Source organism: Hippocampus zosterae, chromosome 4, assembly GCF_025434085.1.
Source record: "Hippocampus zosterae strain Florida chromosome 4, ASM2543408v3, whole genome shotgun sequence".
Taxonomy (NCBI): Eukaryota; Metazoa; Chordata; class Actinopteri; order Syngnathiformes; family Syngnathidae; genus Hippocampus; species Hippocampus zosterae.
Genome location: NC_067454.1, coordinates 4,265,331 through 4,281,683, shown reverse-complemented (window position 1 = coordinate 4,281,683; position 16,353 = coordinate 4,265,331). Strand labels below are relative to the sequence as shown.

At 44.4% G+C, this 16,353-nt stretch overlaps 1 protein-coding gene across 1 annotated transcript in view; it reads left to right on the top strand.

Moving 5' to 3' along the window:
* The window catches only part of csrp3 (cysteine and glycine-rich protein 3 (cardiac LIM protein)), a 346,019-nt gene that overhangs the window by 57,690 nt on the left and 271,976 nt on the right, over nt 1-16,353 (top strand). The gene's annotated exons all lie outside the window — the stretch shown is intronic.

The window sequence follows — 16,353 nt, the reverse complement described above, 5'->3', positions numbered from 1 at the left end:
ACAAATTGTCAAATCCGTCGCTTCCATTTTTGCCGCTTTGTGTAGAATGCAATGAAACCCAAATTGACACTGCATTCGCACCCACAAGTGCTTAGAAGTGGTCGCGATGATTTACTGCGTCACCAACTTGTTTTCGAAGCTCATTTTGGCCTTAAATGAGTCACACAACATCACAACATTGTTCTGATTCGTAGGTGTATATCATCATACACACCGACAGTGGACCCTCTACTTACGAAATTTATTGGTTCTGGAAGAAATGTCTTAACGAGTAGAGACGTGTTTTTCATGTAAATGCCCTAATCCGTTCCAAGCCCCCCCAAAATTCAGACATAAATGTTTCCTCAAGCATAAAAATGCATCAAAATATGTAACAAATATATGTTACAAGTAGATTATTGCACAATAAATGAGTGTTGTGCGTAATGTAACAAACAGAAATTGAGTAAAGAATCAAAATTATGCTCATTAACCGCATTTTTTTTTCCTCTTTAGTTCATGTTCACGCTCTGTGGTTTTTGCCTGGCGTTTTATCAAGAACCGATGTTTGCTTTTGTCTGCTTTTAACAATCCTTCAAAAATGGTGTTTTCACAACATGAAAATTTCATATGAAGAGACATTGGTGAGCAAAGGTACCACTGCACTAAGTAAATGTAAATGTTGGACAATGCAGAAGATATGAAGAACAAGAAGAATGAAATCACAAAAATCATCACCTGAGTTTGCAACTGAAGGTTTTAAAAGCCCAAACCTGCACTTGAAGTGCACAGCGGTCCAAAACAAAGTCTCAACATTGGACACAAAAAAAAATCCATAATAATCACAAGTGTAGACTGTACATGCTGTAGCTTAGCCGGCACGGACGCTCAGCGTCTTCTCGCTCAGGTAGAGACATTCAAACAAAGCAGCGGTTTCGCAACTCCTCTGCAGGATGCCGGGGAAAAACAACAAATGAACCGCAGGCAGTAGCAGCCAAATTTACACCCTTCATCGAATATAAAATGTCAATGCACACAATTCCTTACAGTGATGGATGGGCTCGAGCTGCTCTCCCAATGCTAGCTTGCGGAAAAAGACCCACTTTGTACTTTGTAAATGCCATTACAAGTTTCCGCTTGCTTAAAGGACACGACAGTCGTACTGGTTAGAATTAAAGTCCACGAGATGTCTACACTATTGCAATTCATGGCCGTGTGACTTCTGAGTACCACAGGGCTTTGTACTTGGCCCCTTATTGAACAGTGTCTACAGCAGGGGTGCCAGATGTGTCGATCGTGATCGACCGGTTGTAGCTCGCGGACTGGTCCCAAGTCAATTGCGACAGGTGTAGGAGGCAGGTTGGGGGTCGGGGGGGGGGGTTAACATTCGTGTCTGTGTCGTATGATATATTTTCGTGTTCAGATGCTAAGGGTGCAATGTGCACGATCAATACCAGTTTCATTAATTCATTCATTCATCTTCCGAGCTGCTTGATCCTCACTAGGGTCGCGGGGGGTGCTGGAGCCCTTCCCAGCTGTCTTCGGGCAGTAGGCGGGGGACACCCTGAATCAGTTGCCAGCCAATCGCAGGGCACACAGAAACGAACAACCATTCGCACTCACACTCACACCTAGGGACTATTTAGAGTGTTCAATCAGCCTGCCATGCATATTTTTGGAATGTGGGAGGAAACCGGAGCACCCGGAGAAAACCCACGGAGGCCCGGGGAGAACATGCAAACTCCACACAGGGAGGCCGAGCTGGAATCGAACCCGGTACCTCTGCACTGTGAAGCCGACGTGCTAACCACTGGACTACCGGGCCGCCCGATACCAGTTTCACTAAAATAATTTTTAAAAGTTAATTATTTTTAACTTTTTACATTTAAAATTAAAATTATTATATATAAAATTAAATTAAAAAAACAGACAGACTCTTTTGTCTGTTTTACTTTTCTGTTTCTTTTATTTTAGAGGCTGTTATGGCCTTTACTCATCACGGCATGCGTGCTAAGTGTGTGCGTATGCACGCGTGTGCAGTAACAGGTCAATCACGGGGGATTGGTTGATCAAAAAGTAGATCTTCGCTCCAAAAAGTTTGGGCGCCCCCGATCGACAGTATACGCTTCCAATTGGCGATATCAGAGCAGAATAGGATATTTGCTTTCCTATTCGGCCATCGTGCGCTGGCTCCCAATGCAACAAGATGCGATTTGAATGCTACTCTTCCGATTATCACCAAGTTTATCACACCTATCATGTTCCGCGCGGAGCCTTCCGCTCACATCACGCTGGTCTTTTTGTCACTTAGAGAGCTAAAAATGAAGTCAGCGGGTTCTCTAATCAGCTCCAGAAAATAGAGCAGCTACCTCAGGCGGAATGGTGAAGAGTCCTACTTTCTGCACTCTTGTCTTTGGTTAAACCAGACCAAGTCTTAAGCTGTTCTCTCACTCACACTGGATTTCGACCTGTCCTCCAGCAACTTCTTTTCTCTCCTCCCTCTTCTCCCCTGCGAGGAGTGATGTGAGGCTATCGTTGCTGCCGTGGAGCGTTATGCATTGACATACCAGGAAAGGACCTGAGGAGATCTACTTACCCAGAGGCGCCTGCCTGCGGTGCTTCATATCATCAAATGGTTGAAACTAACATTGAAAAAGCATTTATTTATCATAGCATACAACATGATCAATATGGCTTCGCCGGAACCTATTGCAGCCTGCTCGTGCTGGATGGAGGAATCCTCCATCTGTAATCTCTTCTCTGACGTGCTTTCTTTTTCCCCAAAGGGTTTTAAAGTGACTTGTTTCCCCCTCCCTGGATGGATGGATGAGAGATTTAGTCCAATAGATGTAGTTGATCTCTGTCAATACTGGCTTTTGGAACTCCTTTATGATCAAGGCTATATAAATAAACTATTTTATAGTATGTAGTATAATAGTCTAGTTTGATGACAATGAAAGGGCAAGTTTTTTTTGGTTTTTGTTTCGTAAAGCAAGAATATGTTCTATGCAGCCCCATGAGGCTAAACAGGCCATTTTGGTTCAATTGTGGAATATGAGGTTAAGCAGTAAAATCCACCCGTTTATTGTCCATGTCATGGAGAGGCCACATTGCCACTTGCCGTCGACTGAAAATGACATCACAATTGCTCAAGGCTCAGGTAACGACCAATCATGGCTCCGCCTCAAAAATTTGACCAGATGATAATACTGGATGCCAGCAAATCAGGGTACCGTATTACACACGGCTACAGAGAAAAAAAAAACTTTTTGGTTGATTTTTTTAATGGGGGGGGGGGGTATATAATACACGAGTACATATCTTACATGGGATTTTCTCTTTGTTTCCATTTCGGTGGTGGGTGCTGGAGCCTATCCCAGCTGTCTCCGGGCAGTAGGCGGGGGACACCCTGAATCGGTTGCCAGCCAATCACAGGGCACACAGAGACGAACAACCATCCACGCTCACACTCACACCTAGGGACAATTTAGAGCATCCAATCAGCCTGCCACACATGTTTTTGGAATGTGGGAGGAGACCGTAGCACCCAGAGAAAACCCACGCAGGCCCGGAGAACATGCAAACTCCACACAGGGAGGCCAGAGCTGGAATCGAACCCGGTTCCTCTGAACTGTGAAGCCGACGTGCTAACCACTGGACTACCGGGCCGCCCTATTTATATATATATATATATAATTTTTTTTATGGTAAAACTGCAGAATGTGACTCTGGCTTACAATAATATCAACTGTACTTTTTGGATCCAAACTATGTACCTTTTCGTGAACACATGTGCATACTATGCTACTAGCGTATTTTAATGTTGGTCATGATGGTGATACTTGGAGAGGTGTCTATGTTTTAGGTGGTAGGATACTTAAATTGGAGAACCACGGGTCTACTGAAAATTATGAGTTGGAGAGACAAAGAGGCAAACCGCCAGAAAACCCAATATAACTTGTTCAGGAACGCATAATAAATCTAAACTAATGCAATAGAGGCATTCATTATTTAAATTCCAGTTATTCTAAGTCCCCATGGGGCAATCCAATTCACACGTTGCTGTATATTTGTGTTGCACACCACCCAGTGAACCAAATCACACACATGAAGCTGTGCGAGGGGAGATGTGAGTGAAAGAGGCACAAAGTGTGTGTTGCATCTCTCAAGCTACAGCGGTGGCACTTCGGGGCAACTCAACAGTCGTCGGGAAGAAGATGAAGATCTCCAACTAGCAGAGATGTGGCCGAGGGGCGGTCCTTGGTCCTTGGCCTTGGCCTCATAGACAAGTCCTTGGCCTTGGCCCGGAAAATTTTCCAAGTCCTTGGCCTTGGCCTTGGCCTCGGGTTGCCGGTCCTTGGACACAACACTGCCAACAAGTCACAACTATTTTCATTTGTCGTGAGAGGACCCAATTCCAAGGCCCTTTTTTCGAGAAGCTACTGACGCCACACAGCATTTCAATCATTGGGAATTGAACTGGGGGCTCCTAAACCGGAGTCATTGTTCCAGAACCTCCAACCAACTTTAAAAAAAAATGACTTCACCTTTATGTGATAAATAATTGTTGTTTTATTAGCTGCAAGGCTAAAAGCGCAATGAAAAAAAATTTATAAAAAAAAAAGCTCCACGTACATTCAAAAACAGGGCGTGTCAACACTTCCTTTTCAAATGGACTATAAATTCCCAGAAATGAGCCAGAGGTGGCCTGACCTTTACAAAGACTTTGGACAGAAAATTGGGACATTTATCATTTTCTAATTAAGTTATGTGGCAAAAGCATATCCTGTGTGCCTAAAGTATGTGGTAAAATGGTCCTCTATCATGAGGAAATTATTGCAAAGGCAAGATTAATGAATGAAAAAATATGAACCAGGTGTCAGAGCTAATTCATCAAGGGAAAAAAAAGGGCGTTCCATAACTCTCGGGCTGATTAAAATGCAGCTTGATAATTGTGACATTTATTTGCATATCATAACTTTGAGGGGCTGTGTCTGTCCAGCCATGGTTTCAATGAAACTCTCAGTCCCTTCATATCGCCCATGACGTTGCCTTCGCATCTTCACAGATGATACATGATCACAAAAAACAAAAACATTGCCCTCACTGTTGCAAGCACAGGTTTGAAGATCACAACCACTGTATTAAACACATCAAATGACCTGTGGGGGTACAAGAGACTGCAGGGGCTTTTATATTACATACTCAACATCAACAACAATCATAATAATAATAATAATCAAATGATGTGAAGGAAAATTGTAAATAGTACTGCGATTTATCCATTTGTGTTCATATTGTATTTAATTGAAAGATGTTTGTTGTTTTTTTTTTTTCTCTTTCTCCTTTCTTCTTTCTACATACATTCTTGCTGCTGGAGGCTGTAAATTTCCCCAGTGTGGGACGAATAAAAGATATCTTATCTTATCTTAACTTATTATTTCCCCGAGCATGAAATTACATGTGAATTTACGCCCCTAAAGCCGTACAATTTGTAGCTCAAACTGACAGAAAGTCCAAAAAAAGTTTGTGATTCAAAGTATGAAATCTTTATATATGTATATAACGATTGGCCCTGCAAGCAGTTAAGGGTGTCCTCCGCCTACTGCCCGAAAACAGCTGGGATGACCTCCAGCACACCCGCGACCCATGTGAGGATCAGCAGACTAGAAAATGGATGGCTGGATGTCCAGTGGTTAGCACATCGGCTTCACAGTGCAGAGGTACCGGGTTCGATTCCAGCTCCGGCCTCCCTGTGTGGAGTTTGCATGTTCTCCCCGGGCCTGCGTGGGTTTTCTCCGGGTGCTCCGGTTTCCTCCCACATTCCAAAAACATGCATGGCAGGCTGATTGGACGCTCTAAAATGTCCCTAGGTGTGAGTGTGAGTGCGAACGGTTGTTCGTTTCTGTGTGCCCTGCGATTGGCTGGCAACCGATTCAGGGTGTCCTCCGCCTACTGCCCGAAAACAGCTGGGATGGGCTCCAGCACACCCGCAACCCATGTGAGGATCAGCAGACTAGAAAATGGATGGCTGGATGAATATTATCTACAATCGATTATATATTTATTTTGTTGATGAATATATACTTCATGATCAGTTGCTACCGACCTGGCAACAATCAAATAAGGGGCCCTTATTTCATTTTCTTTTTTTCCACTTAAAGCACCGCAACAACATAATGTAATAAATTGCCTTTTCCATTTTTTTTCCCCATGACGCGAACAAGTTTTGTGATGATATTTCTCCAGACTAAATATGTAGATCAGGGTGAAGTGATGTGTGTTCACAAATGAATGCAAGTGTTTGTAGCCTGCGTCTCTGAGGCCTTGTGTGCGTGTGTGATAATTTATGTATGAATGTGCATGCTAGCGGTGTGCATCTGCGTGTGGAGAATTTGTGCTCGGGAGGAGAAATTGGAGATTCCTCCATCGCCGCCGCTCGGTTCCGTCACGTGGTGTCTGTGAATTATCTTCCTAACCGATGCATCTCGGCTCTCAGCTTGGCCCTTGGCTTTGGAAAGCTGCACCCACACCACACCAATAACGCTGTTAATCTAGCTGACATTTGTGTTCACCGCTGTGGGGCTCAACAGCATCAAGAGATCACCAAAGTGGATTGAAGCAAGAAACTAACTAGTATGTTTCACACCGTCGTCATGTAGCGTTATTCACTTTAGGTTGTGCTGCAAAAGGGAATTCAGGCATTTGTTTGAAAATGTATTATACATGTTTGAAAGATAGTTGCGAAAAACAAGTGCAAAGACTGAGAACTACATGGGACTGAATTGTGGAGGTTTAGTACTCGATTTTCATGCCCGGTCGGTGCAAGTCTAGCGCAAAGTGCGGTTGAACTATGCACATGGATGGAGTTTTTTGTCTTTTGGTGTTTTTGTAGACACGGAGAGTTAAAACTGGGCCTTTGCGCCGTTGTGGGAGTGAACACAGCTGACTTGCTTTCCGGCCAATTGAATCTGCTCCTCTCATTCCCTTTAAATTCAATGCAGGACGGTCGTCATGGCAGAAGCATAAATCGATAGGTTTAAAATGTTGTTTTTAATCATTTCAGTTTTATTGATTTTTGGGGGGTTCTGGACAAAAGTGGACAACTCTGCCATGATTTGCTTCTTCTCTTGCGGTTCTCCTGCTCCACTATTGTATATACGAGTAGCTTTTATAGTCTTCTTTGTGATGATCCTTTACCCTTGTATTTAAAAATGAGTACCAAGCAGGGATTATTCAATCGAGCCCAAGGATTTAGAAAACCTGCCAACAATACTTCGGAAAAATATTCAAGAATGTCATCCTGCATATCACACGTTCACAAAACAATGATTCTGTTCATTATATTTTCCCTGACAGAATAATCCAGCGAGAAGAGACTAGAGATGGAACTCAAGATGAAACATGCACGTGTGAATTAATGATTGATTGGTGACTGCAGTGCGTGCATTCCGTTTCTAAAAATGGAGAGGCGCTTTTCCCGCGCCCCATACAAGGCTTTGTAAAATGTAATGGTTGAGTCAATATGACAATGATGAAATTGGTTTCTGTCTTCCAGCTTTGTCGCTTGTTTAATTAGAATTATGCGAGCGTATCAGATGCTCGGCAGAGCCTGGGGACGTGCACTAGTTCTAAACATGCTTTTCGGAGCTTCTCCAGACTGAGCAGCTACTCCAGGCCTTGTCCCGTACGGGTCATCAGCATGCTATTATTTGGGAATCTGAACAAAGCTGAAAATACAGCCGGGAGACTACAGAAACGGCCCACTCCATCACAAGTGGTGGTGCTGTAATTCAACAAGGACAACTGAATTTTGATCGCATACTACAAGTGTCGACATGAACAAAATCTGTTTTTAAAAAAAAAGGCTTTAATAACAAAAGCGCACCAACAAAGTGTAAAAAGAAATCCCTGGTCAAAAAGAACCAGGAAAAACAAAACATGAACAAAAAAATGCTTGCACAGGCAAGGAAATAGTAAATCTGAGTCTATAAACAAAAATTTGAGTCCAATTTTATGAAGCAAAAACATGAGCAATATCAAAGAGAAAATTACGTAAATACTTTCAAGATTATTTACACAAGCCTCCTCGCTGCCCATCTTTAAAGCCCTCCTCAAAACTCACTTGTATTCGTTGGCGTTGGACTCAGCATGACTTAGATTTGTTCTTGATTTTACTGCTTGGTGCTTTCTACCGATTCGTCTTACTGTTCATTGTGTATGTTAAATCGCTCCATGTACAGCACTTTGTATGCAGCAATGGCTGTTTGAAAGTCATTCCACTAGGGTCGCGGGGGGTGCTGGAGCCTATCCCAGCTGTCTTCGGGCAGTAGGCGGGGGACACCCTGAATCGGTTGCCAGCCAATCGCAGGGCACACAGAAACGAACAACCATTCACACTCACACTCACACCTAGGGACAATTTAGACTGTTCAATCAGCCTGCCACGCATGTTTTTGGAATGTGGGAGGAAACCGGAGCACCCGGAGAAAACCCACGCAGGCCCGGGGAGAACATGCAAACTCCACACAGGGAGGCCGGAGCTGGAATCGAACCCGGTACCTCTGCACTGTGAAGCCGACGTGCTAACCACTGGACTACCGGGCCGCTCGCTGTTTGAAAGTGCTCTATAAATACTGTTGACTTGACTTGAAGACTAGAGAGCAAAAACAACAACCGTGACGTGATCAAGAGGTCAAGAAAACAACACTTGAGCAAGAGCGGCAACAAGGTCAATAATCCGACAGAGACATGGGATCAAGCCAGTCTTTATACACGGTTTACTCAGATGATCAAATCTGAAGCAGGTGTGCACGCTGGAGAGGAAGCCTGCTGGAGAGCCACAAGAACACGATCATGACATATTGTGATAAGAATATGATATTGTGTGGCATGTGCCCTCCCTCTGGATCGAGACTTGTTATCAGGTCATTTTAACCAATGTTTGTAATTAACCAGTGTAACGTTTGAGTGATTTTTTTTTCTAGGTTTCATCAACTCTTCCGACGTGAAGCGACTCAGTCAATCACATGATTTATTCAGGGGAGCTTTTTGCGCGGGTTTAAGCAAGAAAGGCAAGGGAAGCAAGTTCGACGTGAACAAGTCTAAAAGAGAGAAGAAACTCAATGATAAAACTTTTGCCAACAGCAGCTCAAATTGCTCAAACGCAAGCTTATTGATGGTTCTTTTGGTGTTTTTCCATTTATTTGGCTAAACCTGACCAGCCCTCGACTGGTCTCTCTAGTGGTCCACGATTGCCTCAACCTCAACCAACCAGTAGGGCTGACAATTAGAAAGAATGCGGGTGTCACTAGTGGGGGTAGAGGGAGCGGGAGATCGACAGGCGAATCGGTGCAGCGTCTGCTGTGATGCGGACGTTGTATCGGTCTGTCGTGGTGAAGAAGGAGCTGAGCCAAAGGGCGAAGCTCTCAATTTACCGGTCGATCTACGAGAACGAGATCCCGGATGCAAGCGGCTGAAATGAGTTTTCTCCGCAGGGTGTCCGGGCTCTCCCTTAGAGATAAGGTGAGAAGCTCGGTCATCCGGGAGGGGCTCAGAGTCGAGCCGCTTCTCCTCCACATCGAGAGGAGCCAGATGAGGTGGCTTGGGCATCTGATTCGGATGCCTCCTGAGCGCCTCCCCGGTGAGGTGTTCCGGTCATGTCCCACCGGGAGGAGACCCCGAGGAAGACCCAGGACACGCTGGAGAGACTATGTCACCCAGCTGGCCTGGGAACGCCTCGGGATCCCCCGGGGAGAGCTGGAAGAAGTAGCTAGGGAGAGGGAAGTCTGGGCTTCCCTGCGAAAGCTGTTGCCCCCGCGACCCGGCCCCGGATAAGCAGTAGATGATGGATGGATGGATGGACGGGTGTCACCTCTTCCAGATGGACTGCACCTTTCCGACCGGGAAGCGTCACTGGTGCTTCGATATGACGGTCAACATGATTTATGTTTTAGAAAGACTTGAACAGCACGTGAGGCCGGACAATGTGCTGCTGCCGCAGCTGTCCGCTCATCAGCGCTTCACTTTGTCCTCCTGAAAAATTCCTGTCACTGCCTCAGAAACTAAAGTGATTAGTTACTGTTGTGTTTGCTGTGTGAGAGCGTGAAAGCGAGATGGCCCATCTGGACTTGGGACAAATTAAAGAGGCATCATTCCGCAGGCAGATGTTGCGCTCTATTCGCTCGCACACTTTTTGCGCTGATGCGGACGTACAGTCGATTTGATTCCATTAAAATGTTCAGCGTGACGAGCGAAAGAAATCATGTTCTTGACGGGATTACATCAAACACTCTTATTAAACGTTCAACAGTCCGCAGTCGCCATGTTGACTTGAGCCACAGGTGTCAAACTCAAGGCCATGGGGGCCAGATCTGGTCCGACACATCATTTTATGTGGCCCGCGAAAGCAAATCAAGCAGGTCAACTTGGTGCTTGCTAAAATCTGGACCAAAATTTCAAATTGTCACTTATAAAAAAACAATCATGTTGCAATATTGCAAGCATATACTTTATTATTATTTTTTTTGTTATTACTGAACAGCACTTAAACAAACTACTATCCTTGACTTTTGATTTTAAAAATTGTTATCTATTAATTGTGTACCGTACATGGAATAATACGCAGGGGTGATTAAACATTTATACGGTTTCACAGTAATTATGGCCTTCCCAGGGAAACTGTGACTGTCACATTGTGCCCGAAGCGATAGAATGATCGCTTCGTGCACAACAAAATAAGGAAGTGGATCCCCGAAATAGCAGACACAAAAAGAGATTTTGTCAGATAACAAAAAGAGTCTTTAATAACGAACACAAAATACCCGACAGGGAGGATAACGAAAAACGCTGGTCAAAATAAGGACCAGGAATAGAATAACGCGAACAACAGAAAACGCTTGCGGAAAACAAATGGCAAGGAAGGTCTGATTCGTCAATATAAATAATGTCATACGCAAGAGGAACAATGGCGCGTAATAATAGCCACAAGGTTAAGAGGCAACGAATAATCTGAATAGGAATTTGAGCGAGAGTATTGGCGCGGCGTGGAATTCTCCGGCAGTGAGTAGACTGCCAGAGCGTCCAAATAAAGGCTGAGCAATTACTCCAAAATGGGTGACAAGTGTGTAAACAGCGGGCAGAAAGCCCGCCCCCTGCTGGCAAACACGGGACGTGACAGTGACTACCATGTGGCCTGAGCAAAGCAAAGCATAACGCGCAATTCAACCACTATCGCCGTTTGACGTAGCGCTGCCTCTAAATCACCAAACCTGAAAAACATCTCAGAGACGTCGCGATTCCGCCATTGATTTGGTGCCGTCATTCAGATATAGCAAAGACAGACGATATTGCGAAGGTGTATACGGACAGTAACCGAGACCTTGACTTTTATTTTTAGGATGGCATAGGTTCAAAATTCGACAGCGGCCATTACATCTCATAATGTAAATCCACTTGATCGAACAAGCCCATCGGATAAAAGCCCCCCCCGGCCCCCCTCCCCTGCTCACACACATGGACCTCAAAGGCAAGGTCATTGATTACTCCGGCTCATTGCCAGTCCACGATAAACAGCCACCAATTCTTTGGAAGGGGGACACACACCTCAATAAAGCCCCAGGCCATCGGGAATGGGGAAATTGGATGTTATCGCTCTCAGTCCTGGCACACAATGTGACAAAAGAGGGCTTTCGCTGTGCTCCGACCATAAAGACGAGCGATAAAGCGGCCATTGAGATGTGTCGGCATCCGATTAACTGCAATGAGTCCTCATTAATGTAATCTGCAACTGTTTACCCAAAACTGACAAACTGAGCGATTTATTTTGTACCTACAAAGGGCTCGTGTTTATCTATGAATTGTACAGACACAGTTATTTCATAAAACATGATTGAAAAAAAATGCTCTCGTCAAGTGAGGAGGTGTTATAAAATAAAATGAGCCCTGTGTAAATGAATTAAGTTCAATGGATCCGGGACACCACATTGGTCACACTTGGTCTGCTTTATCTGAACATGAGCTTCTATCTTTCGAGGGACGCAATCAAGATTATTTGCACGTATCCCCAGTCATTGTTGTGTACTTTAAATGGAAGATGAGCCGGCGTTGGTCTCAGAGATATTACAGAACAAAGCGAGGGTCTCGCCACCTCTGCATCACACAGCAACAAGTCCTCCTAAAATTTCACCTTGGAACACCAAAGTTCTTAATTTCTTCCTATCCAAAATGTCAAGCAGTACATCTTTGGATTTTATATCTGTCGGACGCATCGTCACCGCTGTAGACTGGAGATCCTTCCTCAATGGAGTGTGGCTGCCTCCGTCGAGCAAATCTTGATTCTCAATAAAACCAAACTCCATTTAAGCGGTGTCCTTGTATATAATTTTACATGAATTTATGAAGTCACGGATGTAAAACGGTATCTATTGGGCATGCGAGATCGGAAGCAAAATTCAGTGCAATTGGGGTGGGGGGGGGGGGATTATTTTCCTTTCTCAAACTGAGCAGCGTTTTTGTCACGTTGTGCCCGAAGCGATGGAAAGATCGCTTCGTGCACAACAAAATAAGGAGGTGGATCCCCGAAAAAGCAGACACGTAAAAGGATTTTGTCAGAGAACAAAGGGAGTCTTTAATAAAGAACACAAAATACCAGACAGGGAAAAATAACAAAATGCGCTGGTCAAAATAAGGACCAGGGAAGGAATAAAGGGAACAACCGAAAACGCTCGCGGAAAACAAATGGCGAGGAAGGTCTGATTAGACAAGTGTATAAATTTCATACGAGAAGAATAATGACGCGTAGTAACAGCCACAAGGCTAGGAGGCAACGAGTAATCAAGGTAGGAATCTGAGCGAGAGAATAATGGCACGGCGTGGAATTCTCCGGCAGTGAGTCGACTGCCAGAGCGTCCTAATAAAGGCAGAGTAATCACCGACCAATGCGTAACAGGTGTGTGGGCGGCGGAGAGAAAGCCCGCCCCCTGCTGGCAAACACGGGACGTGACAGTTTTGCTTTTGGTAATTAGCTTAATAGTCTGCAAGTGAGGAAAATATCATCTGATCTTACAGCAGGTTTCCAAGAGTTTTCTGCTACGGAGCAGATGAGTAAGCTGCCTCGGGGAACACGATTTCTCAATAAAAGTGCTGTGTTGTGAAAAGACTTCCTGGTCCTCATCGCACACATCTGATTTACTGCCAATGATTCACTCTCATACTTTCCTCGCACTGGCAAAACTTTTTTTTTTTATGGTCCTCCAGTGAGAATCCATGCAAGGACCAAGGGTAAAAGACTTTTCAAAAAAAAATCTCGCAAACTAAAATGTCAATAACCAGGTCAGTCATCACTTGAGTCAGATTCCAGCAAACGAAGAGAGCGAGGAAAGCACACCAAACCATTCCTTTACATCAGAAACGTTTTAGCCCCAAATTGCAATTTCATACAGACGAAGATACCGTGTGTGTGTGTGTGTGTGTGTGTGTGTGTGTGTGTGTGTGTGTGTGTGTGCGCATCCCAGCAGTAGCGAGCTCCTTTTACATTAAGATGGTCTGGTTGTATTTATTTATTTTTACAGCTCACACTTCATCACCACCACTGCTACTGATGCCTGTGTCGTTGCCATAGCAACCCGCGCAGATAGGTCATTCGACAGGGCTGACGTGTGAATGCACCAAATCCCGATCCGAGCACTTGCAACTGACACTGTCGAGCTTTGAGATCTGATTTGAACAACAATTTGGATTTATGCCTGCAATGTGAACGAGGCTCGAGTGTGCCGTAACACCCGATACTGCTGAGACCGAATCAACGCGGACTGCTCCTCTCCTGTTTTGGTTGTCACTGTTTTTCAGTAGTTGTGAAGTCATCTTGAGACTGTGAAATGTCATTTCAGAAATATATATATCTCTACTGCTACTTGAAGGAGTATTCTTGCCGCCTATAACACCAACACAACTCGCACCGATTTGTCTTTGGTAGAATTTTGGCAGAAAATTCCGGGGCCGTCTTATAACAAGGGTCTCTCTCCGTTTCTGTTGCTGGAGTGCGAACACGGTAAGTTCCGGAAAACTTCCAAGTATTGGACTAAAGTTCCTGCGGCGTGAACGGACGGGCCTATAAAGAAAGCTTCTCTACTCCCGCCAAGAGCAGGTGACCTTCCATAAATAGTGATAAAGAAAGAACAGTGAGGACACTACAAATCAAGCGTGGCACTTTATATCAGTTACTGCAAGCATTTTAGGGCGTGTTCGAAATCTATGAGGTTTCCTTAAGAGCAAGACTAGTCGCGCAAGCTCGGCTGAAAAGTAATCAAATATTGGACCCGTCGTGCCGTTTTATGAGTCAAGTATAAAATGTATGGTTTCAGTAAAATGGTGGCTGGCACCATTAGTCTGGAAACACCTTTTAGGGATTCAATCTAATCGTCACAATTGCGTGGTTCAAAGAAAATCAGATACCTTCAAACTGCACATAGCTCCAAAGTGATTCTCATTGAACAGGTGAGACGAGATAACAGTCGTTCCTGTATTATTGCTGACCCCTTGTGGTAAAATGTCTTCTCCTGAATTTTGCACACACGCCAGCTTTTTAGGTTACGATGGATGATAATGGCCAAATGGCTGACGCACACCGCTTAGCCATGTAAAGTAAAACAATATAATGTGCAAGCCTTTGTTCGTAGCTCATCTCGGTGCCTTTGTATTATGTGGCGTTTGGGGACCCTTCGAGTGTCGAAAAGCAAAGCCAGGGAATCTATTATTCTACCGCGAGATGGGACCTCCATATGAGGCAACTGACTGCAGACAACAGAAGCACAGTACATGAATAGCTCGCCGATGTGACAGTGCCAATCAAACCGATTGCCTTTTTCTTTCTTCGTTTTTGTTTTATTCATCACTTGTGGTGGATGTCTTCGCGTTCATGGATCAAAAATATTGCGGAAGGCTACAACAGCCATGCACGACTGCTCTAACAAGCAGGATCCAAATATGTCTTACATCTTTGCATTTAAATACATTTTATATTTTAAATATATAAAAGTTATTTTTGACGAAAGAATGGTGGTGGTTGCACCGATTCAAACCACAATACGACCGACGAATGAATGAAGACAGATGCAAGTGACTCCTGACAACTGACTTAACGCCAATCGGCAAACCGTTCACACAAGTGTTGAAACCTGGGCCTAAACCAGGGAGAGACAATTTAAATGATGGAAGACGCCACCATTTACCGTTTTTCATCAGCGTTACGGGGGGAGTTGAGGGGGAAGAGTTGAAGAGTTGAAGAGTTGTCTTACTTCCGAACCGGATGTAAGACAATAATGCAATTTTTTTTTTAACAATGACAAAATATGTGTCAATGTACAAAATAGTTTCACCATATAGTTTTCAAACGCACACCGAAAAGATCCAAGAGATAAACTGCAGAAAATAACTACATAATGTCATTTCAGTCATATCCCCAACCGAAGACGCTAAGCGAACTCACCTGCGTAATCAGTGCCAGGACAGTGGGTGGTGGGTGCGTCCCTCTTTGTAACAAAAGCCCATCACAGCGGTTTGCAGGTCCAGTTAAGCCATCATACGTGTGTGGAGAAGAGCAAAAAATAAAAATAAAAACAAAAATCACTTGTTGAAGTAATGTGGCAGCCATGACAAGCTCTTCACAATTCCATCCGCGGGGTTCGGGGGCACTGGTGAGCGCTATCTGGCGACTCGTGGTGAACACTGGTATTACATCTTACAATGGATTAGCAACAATAAACCTTTTTTTTTTTTCAAATAATTAATCGAATGCCATTCCAGGTGTTGATGAATGTCGCCAGTTGCCCGTCCCAAGCCTAACCTAATAAAACGAAATAAACTATTATTAGACAAACGGCAGGTTAATTTGAAATACACACTCTTTGAACCACAAAAAATGTGTCATTGTCGACTTTTGTTTGTTTTCAAGTTAAAGTGTTCGGAGCAATCCGGACAAATTCCTCTTAAATTTCTGTGAATGTCCACTTGCAATCACTGCCCCTGCTAAAAAAACAAACAGCAACGGCCGGTATGGTTTTGATGTTTTCATGCTGGTCACCAGCAAATTCAAACAGCCCACCCCCTTCTGTCAATGAGGAACCCGCTCGTTGAAGTGAGCCACATCCAACCAGTCGGACCAGCTTGTCGCCCGGGTCCATCCAGGAGCTGCTAATAGCTGGTGATCGGTCTTGCCGGTGTCACGACCTATCGACCAGCAGGCTAGCAACAGCAAGAGACTGTCTAGTGGCTTTGGCTCACTTGGTAGAGCGGCTTGACCAGTCACCCAAAATTCAACTATTTGTATCTTGCCCGTTTTGCTTTGCTGCTCACACCAGCAGGCCCAGCATGAAA